The following is a 7,763-nucleotide window of genomic DNA, read 5'->3' as shown; positions in this document are numbered from 1 at the left end:
GGGTTTGAACCACCAGCCTTCTGATTAGCAGTCAAATGCCTTAGGCACTATGCTACCAGAGCGCCCCACATAAGGTATATCGAAACCTAATGGGATTGGTCAGTTTTGCCATCTTGCTAGGCTTGACATGAGCCATCCCAGAGGCAGAAAAGGGGAATCATACTACCATCAAGAGAGACGAAGAGCCAGGAGTGGAGTGCATCCTTGGACCCAAGATTCCTGTGCTGAGATGGCAGAAAGATGGCAGGAGATGGAAGAGAGATGGTGGCAGCAGAGGCCACAGAACCAAGAGACTGGCATGAGACAGGGCAGTGGGCTTGCTGGCCCGGGCGAGAGAAAGCCGGGTGCCTCAGGCAGGAGGCTTGCCTCAGGCAGGAGACTTGCTGGTGGAGTGGGGTGCATCTATCATCAGGCTAAAAGAGCTTTGTAACAAGGGCAAAAAGGGCCAAGGCCAGACCGAGAGGGTGCAGGCCAAAGAGAAGTGTGACCAAGGGGGCTGTCCTGATCAAAGAATTGTATCTTGAATGGTAACCTGAACCTTAATGGTAACTTGTTATCTCTCTAATAAACCCCACAGTTGTGAGTACTGTCTGTGAGTTCTTTGTGGCCACTGCAACCAATTAGTGAACCCAGCAGAGAAGTAGAGTGCTATTGGGAAGGATGGCTGGTGTCAGAACTGGTGAAAAGGTTGGAAAGTGGCAGCATGTGTGACCTCATAGGAATCAGCCTTGGGCTGTTGATTTTGTTCTGGATCTTCCTTCACCCTTGTGAAGTTAGAGGAGGTCAGATGAAGCTTTTTTTTTTTTTTTTTTGGTCCTTATTTACAACTGGAGAAAGACTCCCAGGGTGAGGCAAACAGTTAAGCAGTCCACTATTAGCTGAAAGGTTGGTGGTTCAAATCCACCCAGGGGTGCTCGGAAGACAGGCTTGGTGACCTGCTTCTGAAAGGTCATGGCACTGAAGATCTGACGGAGCCGTTCTACTCCACACACGAGTTGCCATGAGTCAGAACTGACCCAAGGGCAACTCATAACAAAAGTTGCAGAAACTGAGGCACACAGTGATGAAACCTTCTTCTGCCTTCCATAGCTGGTAAGTGGCAGAGTCAAGACTCAAACCCAGGTGGCCTGCCCCCAGCCTGTTTCAGTGAGTCTCAGCAGGGTGGTGACTCCTCCCATGACAGATGGAAGCATTTCCTGTCCACTGGGGAAACCCTTGAGGGAAAAAGAAAACCACACGTGGATTCCTCAAATGGGCAGAGGCGGAGACCTAGACAATTGCACCTTGTTATCTGGGAGATCTTACTCTTCTGGGGCTCAGACTCTCCTCCAAAGTTCTTTCTGCCAGAATTCCAGGCAGAAGGGACATTCCATGCTGAGGTCTTCCACCCCCCAACCCCCCAAGACACAACTTTCTCCCAGGGTTCCTCTGGTTTTCCCATCATTCTAGAAGCATCAGCAGGGAATATGGCAAGAAGCTGCAGGCATCTTCTAGACCAGTCTTTCCAAAAAAGTGAGGTTTGAGAGGTAGTTTTTTAATCCTTGGAGGCTGTTGGATGTGGTGGTTGAGTGTGGGCTCTGGAGCTGATAGCCTGGGTTTAACGTCAGCTATTCCACCGGCCAGTTCATTTTCTCCACTGTAAAATGGGGATGATAATACGCCGACCTCACAGAGTTATTGGGAAGGATTCAATGAGAAAATGTAGGAAAACTGCCTCCAAAGTGTTGGGTGTTGTTTTTATTATGACAATATTAATTCTCATTATATATTCATTTGGGAGTCACTAGGAGGTAGCAAGGAGCTCTGGTAGCATAGTACCTAAAGACTTGACTGCTAACCAGAAGGCTGGTGATTCAAACCCACCAGCCCCTCCTCAGAAGGAAGGTTGGGCAATCCTACTTCAGTAGTGATACTGCCTCAGAAACCCAAGGAGGGATCGCTATGAGTCAGGTCCGACTCGATGGCACATACAACAACAGGAGGTGGCAAACGGTTAACATACTAGGCTGCTAACCAAAAGGTTGGAGGTTGGAGTCCACCCAGAGGTGCCTCTGAAGAAAGGCCTCGTGTCTGACTTCAGAAAAACCAGCCAATGAGAACGCTATGAACCATAATGGTTCAATCTGCAGCCAATCATGGGGGACAACAGAGAATGAGAATAGCTAGGAAGAGGTCCCTGGCTCTGGGTACTGGAGTAAGGGGCCAGGGAGATGAGTCAAGGAGCCTGCAAAGGAGCTTCTGAACAGGCTAAGACATCCAACAAAGAAGCCAGGTGAGGAAAGTGTTTCCAGGAGCATGGTGGGGTCAACTCAGTTTAGGATTAGATAGTAAATCTTTTCATCTTTGTGGGCCACATAGTCTCTGTCACAACTCCTTAACTCTGACTGCTGTACCATGAAAGTAGCCATACCAAAAATTCACTGCTATCGAGTCAGATCCAACTCATAGCAACCCCTCGGGTTTCCAAGGCAGTATCTCTACGGAAGTAGATTGCCCGGTCTTCCTTCTGAGGAGTGGCTGGTAGGTTTGAACCACCAGCCTTCTGGAAAGCAGCCATGGACAATATGTAAATGAATGAACATGGCTGTGTTCCAATTAAACTTTATTTACACAAACAGGTGGAGGGCCAGATTGGGCCTGTGGGCCATAGTTTGACAACCCCTGCCATACAGGAATGCAGGCCCAGTACTGGCAAGATCATCATCAGTGCCACCCTTTTCTTTTTCTTTCTTTTCATTCTGTGGAACATTTTTGTATATATCATATAAAGTAAACACAAATTATTTTTAAAAGTGCCTAGAAAAATAGCTTTGATTAAGGGTACGATTGCACAGCCAACTACTGTATTTGCTGTCAATAATTTGTACATCTGTAAAAAGTTGAATTGACGAAAGTTGTGTCGATATATTTACAGTAACAATAATAATAATAATAAAAAAGAAAAGCTGCTTAGGCAGCTATGTGTACAACCAAACACCTCATGGTAATTGGTTCTTTGATTTGGAGATTTCAAATGATAGTTTCACGGGACATCCCAGATAATTGGTCCAGTATTTTGTTTAGTGATTCTTTTCTATCTTCAAGTTGTTGCCTAGTTCCTGGGGTCTTAAGCTCTTGTAAGAAGTCATCTAAGGAACAACAATTAATTGGTCTTTATTCACCCAGAGCAACAGAGGAAGAAGGAAATCAGAAATAGGAGGAGGGAAAGAAATGTGTAGCTAATTGCCTCCATGAATAACCGCCTCTTTTTCCAGGAGACCAGAAAAACTGGATGGTGCCACCCTCTTCCTAAAGAGAAGTATGGAATCTGGATGTTGTGTGAAATTCCCAGATTTTGAAAATCACGTCACAACTCAAGCGAAACACATTTGGGGCTGAAGTCTGGATGCAGTGTGTCCAGTGCCAAGGCCCAAATTTGGTCCCGTGGTCCACAGAATAGAAGCTGAGCTGGTCTAAGCTGAGTTTCAACACGACCCCTGTCTCCAGCAGAAGGGCCAAGCGTTGTGTGACCTTCGCCATTCATCACGTGGCTTCTGAGGCTCCTTGTCTGGGCAACAGAGAACAACCCACTCACCTTCAGGGGTGGAGCTCGGGTCTCCTGAGGGACAACTGACCAATGAGAAGGCAGGCCTTCTGCAAACTCTAGACCATTATAAATATTAGATATGAAATGCCACAGCACTGAGGTCTTTGCTTTCTGGCAGACAGACTGGCTGAAGCAGGGCTGGGAAGAAATGCATTAAATAAACCTAGAGCCCTGAAGCGCTCAAGGCTGGGGCACTTCTGATGTTCTGTAACTGGAGCCTTTTAACTTTGGGCTGCCTGCAAGGTTACAACATAAGTCTCTTCTGCGTCTGAAAAGATACCAAATGCAAATTCTTGCACAAAGTGATAAATCAATGCTATAAAAGTTCTGGATGCCAGAGATGAGATCTTGCTGGACCGAGAAGAGTGGGAAAGTAAATGAGGAAGATGAGGTATGATTATGTACACAGGGGCTTTGTGTGTGGAAGCCCGGAAGCTGGGGCTGAGAGAAATGCCCCTCACTTGCCATTTTAGGCTTCTGACACAGACATCCATTTTATCTTTCCTGCCCAGCATCCATTCCTCTGACTTTTGCTAACCGTGCCTTCTGGGGGAACCAACATCTTCCCTCTCTTAGTCTCACCTATCCACTTGAGTGTCTCTAGCTCCCAGCTCTTGGGAGAGGCACATGATCAGGGCCTGGCCAATCAGAGTATTCCATCTCCCCTGGCCTCTGTGATGGGGTAAGGGAGAGACATAGGACCCAAACAGAACCAATGAAAGCCCCCTAAGGGACTTGCTGGAGCCATGGGACCTGCAGGGACCATCTTGCTGTCACAAAGTGAGGACTTTCTTAAGAATAAAGTCAACCCAAATGAAAGAAAATCCAAGGAGCAGACAGAGGAGGCTCTGATGACAGCATTTAAATACCAGGACCCAGGCAAGTTTGCTAGAACTAATTTCAGTTATGTTTCTTGTTGCTGGATGAACGACACAGTAATCTAAATTCCATTTTGTTCTCATTTCTGCTTCCTTCAACCTTAAGGCCCAAGACTTAGTCATTCATTCAAATAGCTATTCCATACCTAATACCTGCCAGGCATTGTTCTAGAATCTGGGGCTATAGCAATGGATATAACAGGCAAGAGTTAAGTTAACAAAGAGCTCATTTGCGGTTGCTAAGTCCTGAGAACAAAAACAGGGTGTCATGGCAGAGAGTGGGGGCCAGCAAGGCTGATGATGTTGGGAACTCAGGGAAGAAGGGAGGACCTTTGAGAAGGGAGTAGACCAATGAAGAGGAACAACTGTGTGAAGAATGTTCTAGGCAGAGGCAACAAAAACTGCAAAGGCCCTTGAGAAGGACTACCCTTGGCATGCCTGAAGACCACTGAGTGGTACAAGAAAGGGGATGAAGGGGATGAGGTAGGAGGGTGGGCCTTGGCAGCCCTGTTGAGAAGCTGAGAGTTATTCCCAGAGCAGCGGGTAGCCAAGGGAGGGCTTTACGCAGAGGACTGACGTGATTAGGGTTTCATTTTTCAAAACTTCCTCTGGCTGCTGGCTGTGGAGGAGGAATGGCTAACTGCCAGGGAGAGGCAGGGACAAGGAGATAACCAGGCCGGGGCTGAGCCCCTGCTTCTTGTCATGTCCCTTCTCAAATTTTCCACCTGCCTGGTTGTGGGAGCTCTGGTGGCATACTGCCTAAGGCATCTGACTGCTAACCAGAAGGCTAGTGGTTCAAACTCACCAGCCACTCCTCAGAAGGAAGGTTGGGCAATCTACTTCTGTAGTGATACCGTCTCAGAAACCCAAGGAGGGGTCGCTATGAGTTGGAACTGACTCGACAGCAGTGAGGTTTTTTTTAGTCTGGTTGGGATGAAGTTGCTGCTACCAGAGAAGGCTGGGCTGCAGGTGACCCTGTGGCCCTGGGAGACTGACTGCAGCAGGCCAGCTGAGGTGTCAGGGACTAGGGAACGCGGGGTGGCCTTCCTGGCTGCTAATTAAGTGCTGGCCTCAGCCACCAATCCCTGGGGGGGGGGGGAGGTCATGCAGCCCCTACAAATGAGGACTAAAACCATCCATTTCCAAGAATCTCCATTACCGGGGTACAGAGTACCCCTAAACTTGTTGTTGTTGTTATTACTTGCCGTCGAGTCGGCCCCGACTCATAGCGACCCCTCCTTGGGTTTCTGAGGCAGTATCACTACGGAAGTAGGACTGCCCAACCTTCCTTTGGAGGAGTGTGGTTTTATTTCCTGCCAGGTCACCGTTAGCACGAGCTGCTTCTTACAAACCTCCCCCCACCTCCCTTTTGTAGTGTGGATTTGTCCAGAAGGGTGGGACACGGGAGGGGAAGAGAAGCCACAACAGACCTTTCATCTGGAGGAAAAGGCCAGTCAAGGGATCTTTTAATTATCACCTCAGAGGAATCAAAGGAGCCTTGGTGGTGTAGTGGTTAAGGGATTTGGTAGCTAACCCAAAGGTTGATGGTTCAAACCCACCAACTGCTTCTCAGAAGAAAAATGAAGTGGTCTGCTTCCATAAAGACATATAACCTTGGACACCCAAGGGGTTGCTATGAGTCAGAATTGATTCGATGGCAGTGAGTTTGGTCTTGAGACAGGAAATCAGACACGGAGCTGGGGCAGTTTTCAATATGCTTACACTGAGGCCCTGTTTCTATGACAAATACTTTGTAACCCTCCTTAATTTTCCTGAAAGGACGTTTATAGCTAACAAAACCCACACATGCCATTATTAAAAAAAAAAAAAAAAAAAAGCAAAAACAAACAAACAAAAAACAACCACAATGCCCTAACTACAATCTATAGGAAAAACAAAAAGAAAGCAATTTATACTAAAGAAAAATTTCAGTATGAAAGTTCTCGAGCACATCCCTCAAGAAGACACGGTGGGGTGGTGATGGCAGCACCTAGACACGGGTTCCCTGGGAGCCTGACAGTTACTAACACAGATGGGTGTGGGTGGGCGACATTTGCAATGCAAATACTTTGGGAGGCACTGCCTGTTAGTGCCTTGACTTTCAGAAATAAGGGAACAACTCTTGGGAAGGTTTTGATTTAAAGTACGATATTCCCTCAATTGGGAGCTCTGGTGGCGCAGTGCTTAAGGCATTGACTGCTAACCAGAAGCCTGGCGGTTCAGACCCACCAGCCACTCCTCGGAAGGAAGGTTGTTGGGCAATCTACTTCTGTAGTGATACTGCCTCGGAAACCCAGGGAGGGGTCTCTATGAATCGGATCCGACCCCATGGCAGTGGGTTGCACTGTTGTTGTGTTGTACTCCCTCAATTTACATGTCACTTCCACTCCTGGAAAATTCAGGGTATGTTAAAGCTGGGCCCAAAACTTTCAGGGTTTATACAGAAAATGGATTTGGGGTTCAACACTCAGGTAATCTGGTTACTAGTCATCAGCTGCTGTGGAGTTGGTTCCGACCCACGGAGACCCTGTGGACAACAGAACAGAACACTGCCCGGTCCAGCACCTCTTCACAACTGTTGCTGTCTCTGAGCTCATTATTGGAGCCACTGTGTCAATCCATTTCATTGAGAGTCCTCTTTTTTTTTCTTTTTGCTGACCCTGAACTTTACCAGGGATGATGTCCCTCTTCAGGGACTGGGCCCTCCTGGTAACATGTCCAAAGTAGATGAGACAAAGTCTCCCCATCCTCACTTCTAAGGAGCATCCTGGCTGGACTCTTCCAAGATAGATGTGTTTGTTCTTCTGGCAGTCTAGGGTGTTTTCACTCTTCTTCACCAACACCATAATTCAAATGCAACAATTCTTCTTTGGCCTTCCTTATTCATTGTCCAGCTTTCACATGCATATGAGGCTACTGAAAATACCATGGCTAGGTCCGGTAAACAAACCTTATCTTCAAATGCTCTTTAACACTTTTGGGAGGACTTTTGCAGCAGATCTGCCCAATCCAATAATACATTGTTTGATTTCTTGACTGCTGCTTCCATGGGCATTGATTGTGGAATCAGGTAAAATGAAATCCTTGACAACTTCAATCTTTTCTCCATTTATCATGATGTTACTTACTGGCCCAGTTGTGAGGATTTTTGTTTTATGTTGAGGTGCAATCCACACTGAAGGCTGTAGTCTCTGATCTTCATCTGTAAGTGCTTCAAGTCTTCTTCACTTTCTGCAAGCAAGGTTGTCATCCGCATATCACAAATTGTCAATGAGTCTTCCTCCAATCCTGATGCCATG

The 7,763-nt window shown here is 47.0% G+C and overlaps 1 protein-coding gene across 1 annotated transcript in view; it reads right to left on the bottom strand.

Moving 5' to 3' along the window:
* Positions 1–7,763, bottom strand: part of SULF2 (sulfatase 2) — a 125,243-nt gene that overhangs the window by 70,799 nt on the left and 46,681 nt on the right. The gene's annotated exons all lie outside the window — the stretch shown is intronic.

This window comes from Orycteropus afer, unplaced genomic scaffold (genome assembly GCF_000298275.1).
Source record: "Orycteropus afer afer isolate SDZICR_OR568_19922 unplaced genomic scaffold, OryAfe1.0 scaffold00049, whole genome shotgun sequence".
NCBI lineage: Eukaryota > Metazoa > Chordata > Mammalia > Tubulidentata > Orycteropodidae > Orycteropus > Orycteropus afer.
Note: the sequence above shows the minus strand (reverse complement) of the source record. Positions and strands in the feature narration are given on the sequence as shown.